The sequence below is a fragment of the Pan paniscus genome, chromosome 15, assembly GCF_029289425.2.
Source record: "Pan paniscus chromosome 15, NHGRI_mPanPan1-v2.0_pri, whole genome shotgun sequence".
Taxonomy (NCBI): Eukaryota; Metazoa; Chordata; class Mammalia; order Primates; family Hominidae; genus Pan; species Pan paniscus.
This window is the reverse complement of record NC_073264.2, coordinates 84,133,332-84,155,818: the sequence shown is the minus strand read 5'-3', so window position 1 is coordinate 84,155,818 and position 22,487 is coordinate 84,133,332. Positions and strand designations below refer to the sequence as shown.

The 22,487-nt window shown below is 33.3% G+C and overlaps 1 long non-coding RNA gene across 3 annotated transcripts in view; it reads left to right on the top strand.

The window, feature by feature from the left end:
- The window catches only part of LOC117975866 (uncharacterized), a 172,056-nt gene extending 149,788 nt beyond the window's left edge, over nt 1–22,268 (top strand). For all 3 annotated transcript variants that reach the window (XR_010109774.1, XR_010109775.1, XR_010109773.1), the window contains one exon: nt 19,579–22,268. This is a non-coding gene — a long non-coding RNA (uncharacterized LOC117975866). The remainder of the gene's footprint in view (nt 1–19,578) is intronic.
- The last annotated feature ends 219 nt before the right edge of the window (nt 22,269–22,487 follow it).

Sequence of the window (22,487 nt, the reverse complement as noted above, 5' to 3'; positions counted from 1 at the left end):
TAAAACATGCCTTGCTTCTCCTTTGCCTTCTGCCATGTTAAAAGTTTTCTGTGGCCTCCCAGCCATGTAGAACTGTGAGTCAATTAAACTCTTACTTATACATTACCGAGTCTCAGGTAGTATTTTTATAGTAGAGTGAAAGCAAACTAATAGAGAAAATTGGTACCACAAATGGGATGCTGATCTATAGGTAACCTGAATAAGTGGAAGTGACTTTGGAACTAAGTAATGGGCAGGGATTGCAAGAGTTTGGAGGGCTTAAACAAGACAAGAAGATGTGGCAAAGTTTGGAACTTTCTAGACACTTGTTGAATACTTCTGACCAAAATTCTAACAGTGATATGGACAATGAACTCCAGGCTGAGGAGGTCTCAGATGGAGATGAGAAACTTACTGGGAACTCGAGCAAAGGTGATCCTTGCCATAATTTAGCAAGGAGATCGGTGGCCTTTTTATCCTGTCCTAGAGATCTGTGGAACTTTGAACTTGAGAGAGATGATTTAGGGTATCTGGCATGATATGGTTTTGCTGTGTCCCCACCCAAGTGTCATCTCAAATTGTACTCCCATAATTCCCACATGTTGTGGGAGGAGGAACCTGGTGGGAACAGTATGATGGTTTCACCCATACTGTCCTCATAGTGAATCAGTCTCACGAGATCTGATGGTTTTATCAGGGGTTTCTGCTTTTGTATCTCTCTCATTTTTCTCTTGCTTCCACCATGTACGAAGTGCTTTTCACCTCCCACCGTAATTCTGAGGCCGCCCAGCCATGTGGAACTGTAAATCCAATAAAACCTCTTTCTCTTCCCAGTCTCGGATGTGTATTTATCAGCAGCATGAAAACAGACTAATGCAGTAAATTGGTACCAGTACAGTAGGGCATTGCTGGAAAGATACCTGAAAATTTGGAAGCAACTTTAGAACTGGGTAACAGGCAGAGGTTGGAACAGTTTGGAGGGCTCAGAAGAAGACAGAAAATGTGGGAAAGTTTGGTACTTCCTAGAGACTTCTTGAATGGCTTTGACCAAAAGCCTGATAGCAATACGTACAATAAATCCAGGCTGCGGTGGTCTCAGATGGAGATGAGGAACTTGCTTGGGAACTGAAGCAAAAGTGACTCTTGTTATGTTTTAGTAAAGAGACTAGCTGCATGTTGCCCTGTCCTAGAGATGTGTGGAACTTTGAACTTGAGAGAGATGATTTAGTGTACCTGGTGAAAGAAATTTCTAAGCAGCAAAGCATTCAAGAGGTGACTTGGGTACTGTTAAAGGTATTCAGTTTTATGAGGGAAGCAGAGCACAAAAGTTTGGGAAATTTGCAGCCTGATAATGTCATAGAAAAGAAAAAACCATTTTCTGAGGAGAAATTCAAGCCACCATCTGCAGAAATTTACACAAGTAACAAGGAGCCAAATGTTAATCCCCAAAACATTGAGAAAAATATCAGAGGTCTTCACAGCAGCCCCTCCCATCACAGGCCTGGAGGCCTAGGAAAAAATGGTTTCATGGACGGGGCCCAGGGTCCCTATGCTGTGTGCAGCCTAGGGACTTGTTGCCCTGCATCCCAGCCACTCCAGCCATGGCTAAAAGGGGCCAACCTAGAGCTCAGGCTGTGGCTTCAGAGGATGCAAGTCTATTTTTTTTTTAACTTTACTTTCTATTACTACCTTTTTAATTGCTTTTTAGATTTGTAAGTTCAGGGTTTTTTTTTTTTTAATTAGAAAATCACGTATATTTTCACAGGTTTTTAAGTATACTATTTATTGAGATTATTTTGATCTAATTACTTTCTAAGCTCTAGAACAGCAACAATATTTGGCTTCCTGTAAATATACTACTGAGATAGGCAGCATGCTTTGGCATCAGGGCAATTTCAAACTCATTAATAGGTTGATAAACCTCTCCTCTTCTATATTTAAAAAGATACCATGTAGGATTAGCATTATTTCTTCCATAAATCTGAAAGAATTAATGAGTGAAGTCATCTGGGCCTAAAATCTTTGTGGGAATGTTGAAATTAAACATTCACATTTTTCATTTGATATAACTCTATTCAAATTTTTCATTTCTTTTTGAGTCACTTTTGGTAATTTATGGTTGTCATAAAATATGAAAAATTCATCTAACTTTATTAGCATACAGTTGCTCATGATAGTCCCCTATAACCCTTTAATATCTTAGAAATCTATCATGGTGTCTTCTTCTCATGCCTAATATTGGTAATTTGTATTCTTTTTTAACCCATATGGCTAGAGGTGTACTAATGCTATTTGCTTATTTAAAAAAAATCTTTTGCTTCACTGATTTTTTTCTGTAGTTAGTTTATTTCCTATTCTATTGATTTACACTCTAATCTTTATGATTCTTTTCTTTCTACTTGTATTATATTTATTTGTCCAGCTTTGTCTATTTTCTTTAGATGTACACTTAGATAATTTTTTTAGAAATTTAAAAAAATATTTAGTGCTATATATTTTCTTCTAATCACTGTTTTAACTGTGCCACAGAAATTTTTACATTTTATGTATTAATTTTTATTCACTTCAAAACCATTTCTAATTTTCTTTTTGCTTTTTTTTGAGCCATGAGTTATTAAGAAATGTGTCATTTGATTTCTAAATATTTTGCGTTTTTCAGATTATTTTTTCTTTATTTATAATTTATGTCTATTCTGCTTAGAGAGTATACTAATATACTCTGTAAGATATCCATCATTTTTTATGTATTTAACTTGTTTTATGGCTGTGATGCTTAATTTTATCTGTCAATGTGGCTAGACCATAACACCCAAATATTTGGTCAAACATTATTCTTTATGTTTCTGTGAAGGTATTTTTTTTTTCTAGATGTGATTAACATTTAAATCAGTACACTTTCAGTAATGCAGATTACCCTCCATAAAGTGAACGAGACCCATCCAATTAGCGGAAGGCCTTCGAGCAAAAAAATATATACTGGCCTCTCCTAAAGAAGAAGAAATTCTGCCAGCTGCCTGTCTTTATACTACTGGAGCTGCAACAGTAGCTCTTCCCTGAATACCCAGCATGTGAACCTATTCTGCAGATTTTGGACTTGCTAGCCTCCACAATATTGTATGAGTCAATTTCTTAAAATAAATGTCTCCCTTTCTCTGCACACACAAATACACACATACACAGAGACACATGCACGCACAGAGAGAACCTATTACTTCTATTTCTCTGAAGAACTCTAATACAAAAACCCAGCATATGTTCTATTTTGGTGAATATTTCATGTGCCCTTCAAAAGAGTGTGAACTTTTCTTGTGTATGAATGTGTCTATAATTGCAAATTATTTAGCTAGTTGTTAATTTTTTTCAGGCCAACTTGTTCTATTAAATAATAAAAGAGAAGTGTGAAAGTTCTCAAATATAATTAGTGGGTGTATCTATTTCTATTTGCAGTTTTTCAGTTTTTGCTATAGGTTTTCTGAAGCCCTGTTACTAGAGACATATACTTTCAGGGTTATGTCTGTCTTCTCGATGAATTTACCATTTTATTTTTATGAAATGTCCCTTATAACTTCTGGTAATATTCATTCTTTTAAATTCTGTTTTTTCTAATGATAATTTAGTAACTCCAGCCTTCTTGTTATCAGTGTATGCATTGGATACTTTTCCTCTTCTTTTAGTCTTAATGTTTCATATTTAATCGAGTTCTTTAGGTATAGTATATAATTTGGCCTTGGGTTTTTATTCAGTCTAAAAATATTTTCCATTTAATTGGAATGGTTAGATTATTTGAATCTAATGCAATTATGCATATATTTACTTTTAAATCTATAATTTTGCTATTACTATCTATTAACTTATCATTTTGTTCCTCTTTCCTGCCTTCTTTTGGATTGAGACTTTTGAAGATTTCATTTTATTTTTACTAAATTTTATTTGCTCCTAAGATTTTAATTAGAAACTGCCTTGGTTTTTGTTTTTTTGGTTTGTTTGCTCATTTGTTTTTGTCTACTTGGGCTACTTGGAGTTTCTTAGGGCTATGGGTCTAGTGTTTCCATCAAATTTCAAGATAAATAAATTTCAGAATATATATTTAAAATACACAAATTTCAAAATATATAAAGTATATATTTCATACATATATACTTATATATGTATAAAAGTATATATTTTGTACATATATACAAATATATATACACAAATATATATGTACAAAATATATATGTATGTATATACAAATACATATGCGTATATATACAAAATACATAAAGTACATATATGTGTGTGTATATACAAGTATACATAAATTATAGTGGGTATATGTTAACCTGCTTTACATTGGCTCACAAGTACCCATTGATTGTTTGGATTTTTTGTTTGTTTTTTAATCTTTTTATTTCCCTTATGCTTTCCTTTGGCTACTTTTCGCTGCTATGTCTTCAAGTTTTCTGATTTTGGCACTTCTTAATCATCTGCTAATTCCATCCAGTTAAGTTTTAAATGATAATGCATTTTACATCTCTAGAAGTTCTTTTGTTGTTTTAAGTATTTCATTTCTCTTCTTATATGTTCATATATTCTTTTAAATATGGGATTATAATAATAACAGTTGTTTTAACACTTTGCATCCTTATTCCGTTACTTTATCATTCCTAAAACTATTTTGATTGATTTATTTTTCCCTTGTTTTATGAATCCTGGACATTGTGGATTTTATGCTATTGTATATTAAATTTTTCTGTCTCCTTCTAAATAAAAAAATGCCATTGTTTTTCTGGTAATATGTGAAGTTACTTGTGGTTCAATTTGTTCTTCTGAGGCATGATTTTGAGTGTTGATAGCCAGGTCTTATATATTCACCCCAGGGATAGGCAAGCCACAGTAGGGTTTGGCCCTTCCAGGATCTCTACTAAATTATCTGAGTGATCAATGAAGACTCTCCACGTGGTCAGAACTTAAATGCCTTATTACCTGCATAAACTGGGAATCATTGAAGTCTCAGCAGTCTGGCATTTCTTAGGTCAATATCATGGCTTTTTGCCTTACACATGAAGGTTTTAGTATTCAGCAAAACTCAAGGTGAATCCTATACAGATTTCTGCGTGGCTTCCTGAGGTCTGATCATTGTCTTTAAAACTCAGCAAGATCCCTATGGGTACCCCTATCTGAAATGTATCTACACATTGATAGTTGGGGTGATCCTGTGACTCACCTGATTTTACATCCTTATTTCAAGAGTCACAGTCCTGTAACACCTGTAACCCAATGTCTGAAAAGAATTACTTCATATATTTTGTTCAGCGTTTCATTTGTTTACAGGATAAATGTAAATCTGCCTCTCTTATTCCATCATGCTTGGAGGATGAAATTCTTTTTATTGGTAAAATATAATTTGAGCTATTTTCTAAACCTTATCTTCTTTAATCTTTACATAAAATGGATTTTGTTTCTTTTTTTAACAAATGTATATTTTAATTCCTAAGAACCTACTCTCGTTTTCTTTTATCCTCTTTCATTACAGCATGCTACTGATTTTAGTACAAGAAAACTATCATCTTCAATAAACTATCATCTTCAATCTCTCATAGGATACTCATTAGATTTTTAAAAAATATCCTCCAGTTGTTCAATTACCTTTGGGTTCTGTAGCTAATTATTCTATTAGTTTTTTATGGTCTTTCACACAGACCCAGACACACACATACATACACACAGACACACACGCAGACACACACACACACACACACATTCCACACTTGCTAACATGAGTTTGGAGCCTAATAAACAGGACTGTTTTGGACAGTGCAGAAATTTTCTAAGAGTTTTCTTGGCTGTTATTTCCACTGCTCAGTTAATCATTACTGAAACGCTATCCTTTTTCCGCTAGTGGTTTCTGCTTTCCTTCTGCACATTACACTCGATATACACTCTTTAACATATATTTACTGTAATTTCTGTTGGGAGCAAGGAAAGTTAATTATGCATGCTCAGCCTATTGTCTTAAAGTTGATGATCAAACTTCCAATTTTTAAATAGAGTTTAAAAATATATTATATATGAAGAAGATGTAAAAGAAGTAAAAGAGGTTTTACTTTTGTTTGAGTAAACATTGTGATAATTTCCACAGTGGGTGTGAACTAAAAGTGATTTCCTATTTTATCAGCATGGACATCTCTCTGCAAAACTTTGTAAAAAATATTCTGTCTGGTTATAACACTAAGTCTTAAGGCTTAAGCATTTTGTGCCATTGTTAATGCAGGCTGTATGTCTATTTCTATTGTTTTTTACGTCACTAAAAGTGATGTTCCTATTAATTGGTGTGGCTTATATTTTCAACAATGTGTAAAGTTGAAAAACTATTTTAAAAAATAAATAGTAACTAATAAGCTAAACATTCCTATTTGCGAAACTATGAGATTGCATGATTTCCTTTTAAAAGTGGCTTACAGCATGTTATTTTGACCCAGTAAAATCGCTTTTATCCTCAAAAATACTCACTTTTATTCTTCAAGTTGAACAGCTTTAGATTAAAATAAACTATAAGATAAAGTTTACCCTGCTATCATTTTTTTCTTTTATATTTATACCTATTTAATTATGTTGTCTGTGTCATCTGTAAAAACTTTTTCATTGGAATCATGGAGGGAGAATTATATATGTGGTAAGTGAAACATATGGTCAAAGGCTGTGGAATAAATGTTTTCTCTTGTTTCAGAACAGCAAAAATAAATTATTTGTTGCTGATAAAATATATACAGAAGCAGATATGATTATAAAACACAACAACTAAAGGGTGAACTTTATCTTAATCCCAACATGTCAGGTTCTAACTGCAGAATATATTGATTAAATATATTAAAACTCTTTAGATTGATTACTAGAGGAAAGTGATTAAAACTCTTTAGATTGATTACTACAGGATTGATTAAAACTCTTTAGACTGATTACTAGAGGAAAGTATTACTATCCTTGAAATCTACATCAATGTTCCTATCACTAAGAAGTGGCACAACATATTGTGTGAGTTATGTAAAATATGCTGCATACAATGCTAGAGAACATCCAGTTAGGAACAATCAAGTTTAACGAGATACACAGACTTTAACTTAATATGTGTCTTCCTTTGTAACCTTTATGCCACTGCTGGTCTACTGTGCAAATGACTGTAAAACCCTAACTGTGGTAATTGATTATCTCCTAATGAACATTTGTGCAGCTAATAACAATTATTGTGCGTTTTCATCTGCTATACATACATCACATACCTCTAGGGAAAATCCTAGGGTTTTGGCTGTGTCTTATACTGAACCACTTATACATCATACTATTCTTTTGACATAGTGTCAGTTTTACTGCGTAACTAACATAATAACTCCAAATATACACATCATGTCCTTCTTAGCAATTATAACATTACACAAATAAGGTAAACATTTCCTGTGGCAACCACTTATGAATTTTATGTTTACACTTATTTGTTGAGTCTTCTAAAATTCAGTTGATTATTTAATAATATTAATGAACAATAAATGATTATTAAATGATTTATGCATTTTTGTTAATATTATTTCAAAAAGCAATTCAGTTTCCTGCAATGTCATAAGAAATAAATGCCATTTAAATAAAAACTTCAATAAGAAATATCTTCTTCTGCTCTTTATAAAACGAAATTTAATAAAATGCGATATTCAACAGTTACATAAATTGCTATTGATAATTAAGTTGAATTAACATGTTTCTGTAAAAGTGTTACTCTGCAATAGTGATATAAGTGTTACTTTTCAATGTGTTCTACTATTAGTCACAATTTCAGCATTACTGATCAGTTTATCTCTGCTTAAATGAAAGTATGCTACCTATTCCCTTACCATTGATAGGTTAAAATTAAGTTTCAAGCCAATTTGACTCCAGCACAGGTACCATTTCACCTCATTAAAATAAACATGTTTTTCAATAATCATAATGTTACCATTTAGTTGTTCTGTGGTTCTTTGTAGAAACAATGGTTTAATTTGCTAGTAGAAACATCTTTTCGGTTCTTAGGATCCAGTCCAAATACATTTTTATATCAATCATGAATTCTTAAAATGCCTATGAATTCTAAAATTAGGAAGCGACTGTGGCTCAGGCAAAGAAACTCAATGACTCCTTTTTGAAATGGTCTCAATAAGGATACATTTTTATTAAACACATGCATCCAGAAGCCACTCTTTCTTGATGGTTTAAATAAATCATCCCAACCTCCAATCCTTATTCCTATAAATTTTTCTGCCCAAATTCTACTATTCGAATGTCCATTGTTTATCTTTGGCTGGAAAATATTGTTTTTCCTTCCTAAGCACAAGTCTCCAAATTCATCAGTAGGTAAGATTTCTCAATAAATTTGAGTTGTGACGTTATTCTTTATTTCATTGACTTTTTTTTTCACCATCCAATAACAGATGCTGAGAGGTATACACGCAAAATCATTGGTACATATCTGTAGGTCAGATTTTCATCAACCCTCAAACATACTGTGTGATTTTCCTATGCAAGGTAGGAAATAGATAATATATATACTGTATAGTTTATATATACTGTGTGTATATACTGAATGTATATACTGTATAATTTATATATACTGTGTGTATATACTGAATATATATACTGTGTATATACTGTATAATATATAATATAGTGTATAATTTTCGTATGCAAGGTAGTCCTATGGTAGCTTCAATATAAATATTTCCTGTGATTACAGAATTGTTTAATGTTGAAGCTAAAAAAGAGAACCTAAATTACCTACATATTAAAACAAAAACTAATTAAATTCATGAGCTTATTATATGCAAAAACTTCTGAGATCTTGAAAGAAGTATTTCAGAAAGCAGAGACTTCAGTAGTATGGAAAGTGGTCATGTGATAGGAGTGGAAGGTGTTAGTGACATCAGATACACTCTGAGCACCCGCCACCAGCAAGTGAACTCGGTCAAGATGATACACTAGCAACAAGATTAAACATATTTTATGTAAACACAATTTTTGTAGTATTTTTTTCATTCTATTTCCCTTTATTCTTATCTCATTGAGCCAATTTAAGGACCAAGATATGAGTTCAAGATCAGAATATTATCTCAGAATACATTTTATAAGAAAGTTATCTCATATAGATATATATAGGCAGAAAACATGTCCCCTTATTGTAGTAGCTCATAAAATAGACATAATTAAACCAAAACCTGAGTCATTCTCACAAGTAAGCAATGAAAATTAATGCTAACAAATCATAAGAGAAATGGTTTGTATTTTTTCCTAATCAAACACAGCTTTCCCTTTACACCATTTACAACACACTGGGGCCTAAAGTGTAGGCACAGAGTACTAAAAAGAAAATGGGCCACAGAAGATTAAAAAACATAATCAATAGTAAATCCCCAGGCTGTAGAGTCACGTATTTTGAGTATTCTTGTCTAACCCCAGAAGATTATAGTTATTAAAGATAAAATTTTTGGACCTGACACATTTGCTTTCTGCTTAAAAGCATCGCTTCGTGGGTGAATGTCAGTATTATCATTATTATTACTAGTACTATGACTACGTGGACGGCTGCTGCTGTTACAAAGTGTAGATCATGTGTCTATTTTCAGGTCCAAAGAACTGTTCACTACTCACTCATTTTAAGAGATTAATTGCCTTTGGCCATGACTTAGTTACAATGACTGACATCTGGAATCCACTTAGGAGAGATTTATTATTAGTAGCTCAAACTCTTGATCTTATTTTTGCAGCCATTGTTACTTTGAACAAAATTGCCTTCTTTTTCCAGGTTTCAATCAGTAAAATATCTGGGTATACCTATAATTTTTTTGACTGTTGAATGAGTTATTATTATTATTATTCGACATTCTGAGTAGTTTGTGTATAAGTTATGGATCTGTACAGAGTTTTCAAAACTTTCTGTCGTTTTGTTATTTACCTTGTAGACCTTCTCCATACCAACTTTACTTTCCAAGATCTCAATAAACAGCATAGCTTAAATTAGATAATACTCAATTTTAATGAAGAAATCAAGCCCTGAGGAAAACTTTGTAGTAGTTTTGAGGGGAAGCTAAGTATGTGTGCAGTAAGATTTCTTTTAGTGATATCATTATTATGCATCCATTATCAAAGTATAGATTTTGAAACTAAGAGTCACTTTTAATGGTGATTAATATTCATAGAGACAATGGGAAAGAAAATCCATTGTCTCCAAGTTTGTTTGTTTTTTTTACTGTTTTTAATTGTCCAAGAAAACTAAGCCTTAACTATGTTCATTTGGGGATTGTCTTTATGGATGATGCTCCTGACAAATGCCCATAATATTGAGACTATTATCATTCTTTTACCAGGGATTCACTCAGAATTGTGTTACTTTTGGCCAATGATTGCTGTGATATTTGCAGAGCAAGTCTCCCTATAAAACAATATCAAAATCAATTGTAAAGAAGAAAACTGAGACAGGAATATAATTTCCATTTAAGGTTATGTTATATTGCCATTTTTCTCACTGAGCCATCACACATTTCCATCAGCACAATTTTCTAGCAGTGTCTATAATTTTGCCTCTAGTTGCTACAGTGATCAGTGAAAATACTTTCTAAGTGTCACCTAATTCTTTAAATAGAACATAGGGTAGCTTGTCTTTTCTGCTCTTGCATCATTGACTAAAACAGGATGTACAATAGCAAGTTAGGGCTTAGCATCAGAAAGACATGGGTTCTAATTCCTACTCTGAGCCACAACAGCTACACCATCTTGGGAATGTGCTCACCTCTTTCATTTCTTCCTTGAATTGAAACAATTGTATATACCTGGGAAATGTATAAGGATGCAATAAGTTAAGAAGTGAAATGCACTTAGAATAGTGCTCAATGAATTGTAGCCACTATTGTTATTATAATTTCCACTTAAGTTGTGGAATGATTCCAGTATGAGGCAGGTTATGAAATAATATGGTTTATCTTCTAGGCCAGTGGCCCTATAAATTTCCATTGTTATCTGCTAATGAATATTTTGAGAGCAGACTTTCATAAAGATAAATTAAGCTTAGGAAAATAAAGAACTATGAAAAAAGTTTTATCAAAAGTCTGCCAAAATATCATAGGCTATCAAAAATGTTTAATCAAAAAAGGCTACTTTTAATGATACAATCAGCCATTTTATTTTGTGTAATATCCGTACATGTATTGTTTATGTTCAACTTGTAGTCATGTAAAAAATTAACACGTATTTCACGTTCATGGAGATTGTTTTAGCATATGCTTTACCTGGTGTGTTTTCCTTTTAAGATAAGAGAAACAAAGACAAAAATGGTGCAGCTTACTTCTAATGGCCTTCTAACAGTGATAAAAGACGTGCTGCGGATAGGGGGCGCTGATCCCACTGTCTGTGATTTTCTATTAATTGTCCAAGAACACTCATATTCTATACATTAATTTTAACCTTCAAGATTATGTAAGAAAAGAAAGCACTTCTGACTCTATGTGTCTTTTGCTGCTTTGCTTTGTTTTGCCTTGCTTTGCTTCCTAGTCTCTCAACTATTTTCTCAAAGTTCGTCCTGGAAAAATGTTGTGTTTTGTGAACACCTCTGCCTTGAGTGCGTTCAATGGATGGATCCTCAAAAGAGAAATTGTATTCACTTGCGTACGACCCACTCCATATTGACGGTCTCTTCTCTGAATATTTGTTCTATAATTTTGCTGTACCTGAAACAGCCATCCCCTAACACGGCTGCTTCCCCAGGCGGGGACTGCTTTTTGTTTCCCCCCACCGCCTCATACTCTGTGTATCTCATAATTGGGGAAAGGTTGTTTTCTCAGGTACTGATTTCTCACCACAAAGCATTTATTCTCCCCATTCAATACAAAAGTCTTCCTCTTCTAATGCTACCATCTTTTCTGGCACCAGGCCAATCTCTTCAAGGAAGCTGAAAGGACCTGCCTACACATGTGTCAAGTTTTTTTACCCTAATATTTCTTTCATAATGAATTATTTTCAAATATACAATAAAAGTAGAGCATAGTAGAGTTATATATTAAAAATAAACAGAACTTCAGGTACACAAATATCTAGTTTTAACAGCTCAACTTTTTTTTATTTTTTCATTCTTCCTCCATTTCTTTCTCTCTTCCTCTTTCTTGCTCCTTTCCTCTCTCTTCCTTTTCTTGTCTTTCTTTCTTCCTTTTTTCTCTCTTCTTTCTTTCTCTTTCTTCCTTTCTTTCTCTCTCTTCTTTCTTTCTTTCTTTTTCTTTCTTTCTTCTTTCTTTCTTCTCTTTCTCTCTCTTTCTCTCTTTGTTTCCCTTCCTTCCCTCCCTCCTTCCCTCCCTCCTTCCCTCCCTCCTTCCCTCCCTCCTTCCCTCCCTCCTTCCCTCCCTCCTTCCCTCCCTCCTTCCCTCCCCTCCCTGCCTGCCTGCCTGCCTGCCTGCCTTCCTTCTTTCCGTTCTTCTTTTTTCGTTCTTTCTTTTGAAATAAAACATTGCAGATAGTAAAATCTTTTGCTCCTTTGGTTCCCCTCTCAGATATCCTCTTTCTTCCCTCTCTTAATATTACTATATTTATACATCTTTTTAAGCTTTCACTATATGTGAATCTATTTTGTGTATTTTTAAAACTTCGTGTAAAAATAAAACTCTGCATCTTGCCTTTTATAGTGAATAGCATGTTTTAAGATGTATTTTTCTTAATATATGTATAGTAAAATTTCTTCAATTAATTTGTTTGTATGTCTCCTTGTGTACACGTTTAAGAGTTTTCCGAAATTTTTATTCTGAAGTAGAATATTTGAACTTAAAATATGCATAGCATTAACCAGATTAGATAGTATACAATTTCTCATTAATCGTTGTTCCAATTTATACTCCTGATATCAGTGTAGGAAAATTCCAGTGTGTCTATATCTTCATCAATAGTTGGATTTTCTTTTCTTAACATTTTTTTCCAATCTGATAGATGTGTAATGATATCTCATTGGTCTTCAAAACATGTAATTCCAATGTGGTTCCAATCTCCACAAGACAAATTATTTCCTTTCTGTAAGATTACCAGTAGCCTCTAAAGTGTTACATAAAATAGACATATTTCAATCTTCAGCTCTCTCAGTAGAACTTGAAATAGTTAACCACTTCTTTTTCTCTTAATATTAAGTGATTAATATTTACTAAATGAATGACTCAATAAATGAATGGAAACTACTCAGTATTTGTTGAAGGAAGTAATCTCTCAACCAACAAAGCAAAATAAGTTTTTTTTTCCTTTTTTTCCAACTGAATAAAATTTATTTCCTAAGATATTCATTAAATGCCTAGTAAGTTAAAGTATGTATACTAGACTTGAAAGATTCAAAGATGCAATTCTTATCCTTTTAGTATGGAACCATGTCTGGGGTAATATACACTTAATAAATATGTGTCTAGTAAATAACATCATCAACATGATCTCTTTTTCTCAAAGTATCTTTTATATTGCAAAATTCACATATGTTTGAATACTTCATTTTCTGACTTCTGTAGAAAGTTTGTGCCAAAAAGCATGAGCTATGTCTTCTTTTCTTTATGTACTGAGGGCATAGAATAGTGCCTGATACATGGCAAATAGTATAAAGTCAATTTGTATTTGTTGAGAATATTAAAAAATTAGAAGATAAAAAAATTCCATAAAATTTTTATTTTAGTAAGGGTTCAAATGAAATTTAAGGTGTGTTATTCTTTATCCAGTATCTCTCAATGATAGAGAGATGATCTGGTTAGAACTTAAATCATGGAGAGAAGAATGGTAGGATAATATGATCAAAATACAGACATTTCTATGAGAATGGATGGGCAAAAGAGAATGTAGAAAAACCTCGTACCTCTTCATCTGGGTTTTAATATGAGTGTTGAGACTTCCCCGGGTTGATCTTGCAGGACTTATCTTAATGCTGTATTGGTGCATTTGTAGATTGGTTTTCAAACTCCTCCGCCTCACAATTCATACGATTTCTGAATCAATAGCCATAGCAGTCCTTGTTACACAAAACATTTTTTTAAATGGCATGTGAGTTCCTAAAATGCAGCAATTTAAATATCATCACTTGGACTTCAGTAAAATTTGGTCTATGGACCTATTTAAGTGCAAATTATTACAAAAATGTTGTAATTTAAGCCATGTTGTATTCAAATACAAGAGATATTTCCTGGCACTACTCTCACATAGTAGGTTTTCATTAAATGTCTATGGTATTATTAAGCTAAATGTTCCTAGCATGCTGTTCAAAGAGGAGTTTTTGGTCAAAGGGAGAATCTAAAATAATCTATGGGCTTCTAAAATTGGGAGAAGTCTTAGTTAGTTTTGGCAGTTATAACACAAAATACTGTAGAATTAAACAACAAACATTTATTCACTTCAGTTCTGAAGACTGCAAAGTACAAAATCAAGGTGCCAGATAATTCAGTTTCTGGGGAGGGCCGTCTTTCTGGTTTGCAGAGGAAAAACTTGTTGTATCCTTACATGGTGGCAAAATTATCTCTCTTACATCTTTCTTTAAAGGGTGTTAATCCCATTCATAAGGATCTACCATCATGACGTAATTACTTTCTTAAAGACCCACCTCAAAACACTGTCACATTGGGGATTAGCACTTCAACACATGAATCTGGGGAAACACAAACTTTCAGTCCACTGCAGGGAATAATGGTGAACTGGCAGAGGTGGGAAAGAAAGGAGGTTCTAAATGCTACATAATTGATAGTCTTGCCTACATCAGAATGATCTAGACGGTTTTTATAGAAGTAAATCTCAAATGATTGTATTGATATTTAATGTGTCAGTTTTACCTGGTGTCAAAATACTTTAAAAAAGAAACAAATGTAACAACAGAAACCATGCTGAAACTAGGATTTTGTTTTTTCCCACAGAATTATAAAAAAATAAACCTGTCAATCAAAGCTACCTCCCAGATTCAGGGCTCTGGTCCCCTAGACATAACAAACTCCTCCTTGTGTTCACAAGCCCCAGAGACGTCCACTTGTGAGCTCTCGAAGCATCTAAAATGAATCCTGATAATCTGGTCTTTAATAACAGCAGACCACCCAAAATTGGCAGACATAATAGTAATTTATTTTCAGAACAAACTGCCTTTATTTTTGACAGGAAGAATCTTCCTACACAAAGTCTCAGAGAGAGGATTACTACATTCTGCACACTCGGTGAACATTTATTATTGAGTCACCAGAAATGAACAAAATATAAAAGCCTTACAACAAACTTAGCAAAACAGCCTGGAGATTTAAGGCGGGAAATATTAAAGAAATACGTATGGGAAACAGTCTACAGAAAACAATGAGTTAGTTAAAATTTTGCAATTGTCAAACATTCTCTAGGCACATCTATTCACCTAAAATGTATAATCATATAAAGACTTGTGAATGGGTGTCTCACTTGAAGATTCTAAACTCTTTCTTTAAGACAGATATTGATCTTTAATGCTTTTCTCCTGCCTAGCTCCTAGTAATGTTTAGCTCTTAAGAAACTTGTGTATTGCTACAAGCACATCAAAAGAATGGCATTAGAGAAGTGTGAGTCATGAAAGCCACGATATCTAAGTGAAATTCATCTCCTAAATTGCATGGTGTATGAGATTGCAATAATAATTTTCTGAAAACCTTCATTAATATCTTATAGAGCACCCTAGTCAGTATGAAGATGAAATATGCAAAATATCTACCTCTGGATTAACAACTTGACATGCAGAATTAAAAAAACAAACAAAAAATTGAAATATGTGAGAGATGATGGATCAGAAAGTTTTTGTTTGCCTATTATTTTTTTTAACTGACTGCTGGGAAGGATTAGATTTACAAGTGGTGATAAAAGGTGTATAAGTAGATTTTCTATACGTGAGATGTTGAAATGAGGCTGGCAAATTCTTTGCTTGGAATAGGCAAAGATAATTAAAACCTTTTATATCTCTACCTTCAATCTAAACTAGACAGAAAGAAAAATCTCAAACTTATGGACCAATTAAAAATGGCAGATGAATTCCACAGGTTTGAGAAAACACTATTCATATAACAAGATAAAAATAATTTTTGGAGAAATTTCAGATCCAAGAATCGAAACAATAGAATCCTATATTGATTGAAATTAGTAGAAAAAATCTTGTTCCTAAGAAGAGGTGTTTTTTTTTCTTAATAATTTCAATATTTGTTTTATATTTAGCAGGGGGTACATGTGCAGTTTTGTTACATGGGTGCATTGTAAAATGCTGAGGTTTGGGATATGCCTGATCCTGCTACTGAGGTACTGAGCATAGTACCCAATAAATTTTTTAACCCTTTCCTCCCTCCCGCCCACCTCTAGAAGTCCTCAGTATCTATTGTTGCTATCTTTATAAAGACCCAATGTTTACCTCCCACTTATAAGTGAGAACATGTGGTATTTGGTTTTCTGCTCCTGCATTAACTTTCTTAGGATAATGGCCCCCAGCTGCATCCATGTTGCTGCAAAGGATGTGATTTCATTCTTTTTTTTACAGCTGCATTGTATTTCATGGTGTATAAGTACCACATTTTCTTATCCAATCCACCATTGATGGGCACCTAGATTGATTCTATGGCTTTATTATTGTGAAGAGAGCAGTGCTGAGCATATGAATGCATGTGTCTTTTTGGTAGCATGATATATTATCTTTTGATATACCCCCATGAATGGGATTGCCGGGATGAATGTAGATCTGTTTTACGTTCTTTGAGAAATCTCCAAAATGCTCTCTACAGTGGCTGAAGTAATTTACATTTCCACCAACAGTGTATAAGCATTTCCTTTTCTCCACAGCCTTGCCAGCATCTATTGCTTTTTCACTTTTTAGTACTAGCCATTCTGACTGGTGTGTGATGATATCGCCTTGCAATTTTAATTTACATTTCTCTGATGGTTAATGATGTTGAGCATTGCTTTTCATATGTTTGTTGGCTGCTTGTATGTCTTCTTTTGAGAAATGTCTTTGCTTGTTGAATTAAAGTTTCTTATAGATTCTGGATATTAGACCTTTGTTGGATGCATAGTTTGAATATATTTTCTGTCATTCTGCAGGTTGTATGTTTACTCTGTTGAGAGTTTCTTTTGCTGTGCAGAATCTCTTTAGTTTGAGTCCTAGTTGTCAGTTTTTGTTTTTGTTGCAATTGCTTTTGAAGACAGTCATTAATTTTTTTCCCAAGGCAGATATCTAGAATGGTGTTTCCTATGTTTTGTTCAAGGATATTTATGATTTGATTAAATCTCTAATCCCTCTTTAGTTAATTTTTGTATGTGGTGAAAGGTAGGCGTACAATTTCATTGTTTTGTATGTGGTTGGTCTGCTCTCCCAGCACAATTTATTGAATAGGGAATCCTTTCTTTATAGTTTATTTTTGTTGACTTTGTCAAAGATCAAATGGCTATAGGTGCACAGCTTTATTTCTATGTTCTCTAACCTGTTTCATTAGTCTATTTGTCTGTATTTGTATCAGTACCATCCTGTTTTGGTTATTGTAGTCATATGGTATGGTTTGAAGTCAGGTAACATGATGCCTCTGGCTTTGTTTTTGCTTAGGATTGTTTTGCCTATTCAGGCTCTTCATTGGTTCCATGTGAATTTTAAAATAGTTTTTCTAATTCTATGAAAAAAATGACATTGGTATTTTGACAGAAATTTTATTGAATCTATAGATAGCTTTGAGTAGCATGGTCATTTTAATGATATTGATTCCTCCAGTCCATGAGCATGTAATGTTTTTCATCTGTTTGTGTCATATATTATTTCTTTCAGCAGTGTTTTGTAGTTCTTCCTGTAGAAATCTTTCACCTCCTTCATTAGCTGTATTCCTAGGTGTGTGTGTGTGTGTGTGTGTGTGTGTGTGTGTGTGTGTGTCTATTGTAAATGGGATTGCATTCTTGGTTTCGCTCTCAGCTTGAATGTTGTTGGTGTATAGAAATGACACTGATTTCTGTACCTTGATTTTGTGTCCTGACACTTTACTGAAGTCGTTTTTCAGTTCCAGGAACCTTTTGGTGGAGTCTGTAGGATTTTCTAGGTCTAGACTCTGATAGTGAAGAGAGTGACTTTTTTATTTATTTTTATTTTTCCTATTTGAATGCCTTTTATTTATTTCTCTTGCCAGATTGCTGTGGCTAGGATTTTCAGTACTATGCTGAATAGGAGAAGTGAGAGTGGGCATGCTTGTTTTGTTCCAGTTCTCAAGGGGAATTCTTCTAGCTTTTGTCATTCAGTATGAATTTGGCTGTGGGTTTGTATAGATGGCCCTTATTATTTTGAGGTATGTCCCTTTGATGCCTAGTTTCTTGAGGGTTTTTATCATTAATAAATTTGATCGAAAGCTTTTTGTTTGTATATTGAGATGATCATATGTTTTTTGTTTTTAAATCTGCTCATGTGGTGAATCATATTTATTGATTTGTGTATGTTGAACCAACCTTGCCTCCCAGGAATGAAGCCTATTTGATAGTGTTAAATTAACTTGTTGAGGTGCTGCTTGATTTGGTTTAATAGTATTTGGTTAAAAATTGTTGCATCTATGTTCTTCAGGGATGTTGGCCTGTAGTTTTCTTTTTTCGTTGTGACTTTCCTGGGTTTTGTGGGTTTTTTTAAAAATAATCAAAAAAGGAGCAGTTGGAAAAACACGGGACAAGTTGGCTGAGTGAAGAATGAATGTGTGTGCTGTATTTAGGAGGGTTAGATAGTGTGGAGAACAAAAGGGAGTGCAGAAAAGGGTAAGGAGCCCCAAAGCATGGAGAAATAGAAAAGAGAACTTACATGTAGACTTCATCTACTTTACTAATTTATAATGTGCTCTTTTGTGCCAAGATATAGAAGGAAATAAAACATTAAATTAATATGCATAAATTATAATAAGTACTTCTATAATTAAATGAGAAATTTGAATACATATTTCTTTGATAATATAAGAAGAGAAACATTTTAAAGAACTACTTGGTAATTGAGATCCTCAGGGCAAGGGTTGGGTGGAGACAGCAAATGGCTCTACTATTAGGGTTGTTGTACTTAACAGATAAAAATAGAGGATGCTCAATTCATTAGAATTTCAAGTAAATAAATATTATTCACACAAGCATGTCCCATGTAATAACTTGGACATGCTTTAACTACAAAGTTTTCTGTTATTTATTTGAATTCACATTTTACCCAACACCCTTTAATTATCTGGTAACTTCCTCTGCATTAAAATGTGGGTAGGAGAAAGCACAGATGACTTAGTGAAGAAGCAAATACATGGTAGTAGGCCATGCAGGGCGTAAAAATTAAAAAGCCCACAAACACACAAAACAATGAGGTTTACTGTACAGTTTTAAATAAAATGGTATATGGTGCCATAATATATCCCTTCTCAATTTTAGACTCACACTCCATTAAAAGGCCACTACATAAAGCTTGTATAAGTTGTTTGATGAGGAAAAGGGCTAACATAAAATTATATTAGAGGAGGGAGGGTGGCAAAGTCTGGCATAAAGTGATAATTAAAGAATCATGTGTAGTTCTGAACTTAACATGACTAAAATATGAACCTTATTTCTCTCTTTCCATTTCTCCAGAATTTGCTCTATCCTCAACGTTGCAAAATGTCTGGGCATAGGCTGTGTTGCATTTCTCACATACAGTATGAGCAGAGAAGCTTACCCATTCTGTTGCAGCAGGTCCATAGAAGTTTCACTGAAGTGCTTTGGTTTTTATTGAATTGCATGCTTATTATGTCTGGACAAGAAGATGTGTACATGAAGAGGATGTTTTGATAGGCCTGACCTGAGAGCTGTATGCTCACAATAAAAGCTAGAGACACAGTCATTTGACATTAAAACAACTGAGAAAAGATGATTAATCTTGAGAAGAAATTGGGATATTATGTACAAAAGAGGTGTTATAATACTTTATGGCCAAAACGAAAACAAAAGAAAAAAAAGCAAGAAAACAAACAAAATCAAAAAACAAAAAAACTAGCAATGTTCCACCATAAAGTTTAAATGGATCTGACTTTGGTTCAGACTTTAGAAACTGATTGACATCTGGGTTATGTATATTTCACTTCCCACGTTCTGCACGGTAATCTTCTAAACTTTAGCAACTTACCTTATTAATTCCTTTAGGCTTGATATGAAGCCTGCCCCAGATAAGTGCCTCATAAAAGAAGAATAAACAAATGAATGAATAAAAGCAAATGCCATACTATAGACTTTTGAGTAAAAAGATTTTCTCTACAACATATTAAAAGAATGAACCAGCAGAACAAACTTCAAACTTTAAAACAATGTTGTTTAAGTTAGTCATGTCTGAGATGATAAATAAATCAACAGGAGAAAAGTGAACTTCAAAACATGTATCTTTAGGAGGATTTGAATTGGAAAACCACTGACACTTAATTGCTAAAGTGACTTTGACTAGTTATTCATCTATGGAATAGGAAGAAAACTTACTTGATCGTGTTGGCATGATGATTAAATATGACTTATGTACATGCAAGTGCTGAGCACTAGTCTATAACCTCTATGGGCATTGCGATCACTATGACATATCCAGAGACTAGCTCAATTTCTAGTACATTGGAGGCACTTGATAAATGTTTCCTTAATTTGAAATCTGAGAACAGGACATTAAGGTGAGTTATCCTGTTTTCTTTCTTTTCTCCCCACTTCACCTCTAGAGTGTGTGTGTGTGTGCACGTGTGTGTGCATGCACATATGTGTGTGTTAGAGAGAGAGTGAGAGAGAAAGAGGTGGGGGTGGGGTGATATTTAGGGTCAAAATACAAAGTAGTAACAATTAGTTGTCCTTTCAAAGAAAATATTATTCAAACTTCATTCTGATTTATTAATAAGCACATGTCACGTACGTCAGGAATCCATCACATTTTACTGAGTATTTAAAATTTCATTTGTTTTTGCTCTTAGTTCTTTCACATTAGATCCAGTAGTTGAGATACATTTTGCTTGTGCTGCAGTTTTCTATTATGGATATGTAATGTGTCTAATAAAGAAATGAGAAACTAAAATTGTTGCTTTTTCCTCCTGCCCCTCGTTTCTTTTTCTCATGCTGTGAGAAAGGTCTTCTGTTTATTATATAATTCTTCAAAGGAAAAAGTTGTCTATGTATTAATTATGCAGTAACATAAGAGGAATTTTTTATGATTTTTAAAATTTCCTTAGATTTTGGGGGAACAGGTGGTGTTTGGTTCATGAGTAAGTTCTTTAGTGGTGATTTGTGAGATTTTGGTGCACCCATCACCCGAGAAGTATTCACTGTACCCAATTTGTAGACTTTTACCCCTCACCCCACTCCCAACCTTTCCCCCAAGTTCCCAAAGTCCATTGTATCATTTTTACACTTTTGCATCCTCATTGCTTAGCTCCCACTTATGAGTGAGAACATACGATATTTGGTTTTCCATTTCTGGGTTACTTTACTTAGAATAATGGTCTCCAATTCCATTCAGGTTGCTGTGAATGCCATAATTTCATATATATATATATGAAATTATATGTATTATAATTATATGTATTTTATATATATATAATATATATCACAATTTCATTATCCACTCATTGATTGATGGGCTTTTGGGCTGGTTCCATATTTTTGCAACTGTGAATTGTGCCACTATAATCATGTGTGCAAGTATCGTTTTTTGTATAATGAATTCTTTTCTTCTGGGTAGGCACACAATAGTAGGATTGCTGGATCAAATGATAGTTCTACTTTTAGTTCTTTAAGAAATCTCCACATTGTTTTCCATAGTGGTTGCGCTAGTTTACATTCTAACCAGCAGTGTAAAATTGTTCCCTTTTCACCGCAACCAGAAAACTTTGTTGAATCTAATGTGATATGACAGAATATCTACAGGTTTTATTTAATTTTAAATGTTCTATGTCAGTTAATATTTATGTCATCATCTATAGTAAGCTCCACATAGGTACATAAAACCATGAAATAGACCTCACTGAAATTTCAAATATATGTTTACATTTGTAATGAGTTTTAAGATACCGTGAACTTAACTGATTTAAGTTAATATTTAAGTTTAAAATTTAGGTCAGAAGAAATTATAAAGGGATGATTTTGTAGTTAACATAATGAAGGAAAAACATTTCTACCATTTACTTAGAGTGACTGGAATTTGTATGGCTTATCAACATTAACTTATTAACTTTTACTCTGTGTGTATCATTGAACTTTATAATAGTTGAGAAATATAAATAATAATAATGTCATAGTATATATCTAATTACTGCTGATTCAGGTGTAGACAATATATTTGAAACATTTGTTGTATGTTCCATTATTGTTATAAACTTTAAAATAAAATGAGTTTTAACTGATGATAAAGGTAATTTATACTTATAACACATATCAGACATATGGGAAGCTTGGAACTCCAATTATACATTGTGAACAAACCCACTACACAGATAATCTCTAGTATTTTTGAACATATTATTCTAAACCACTTTCTC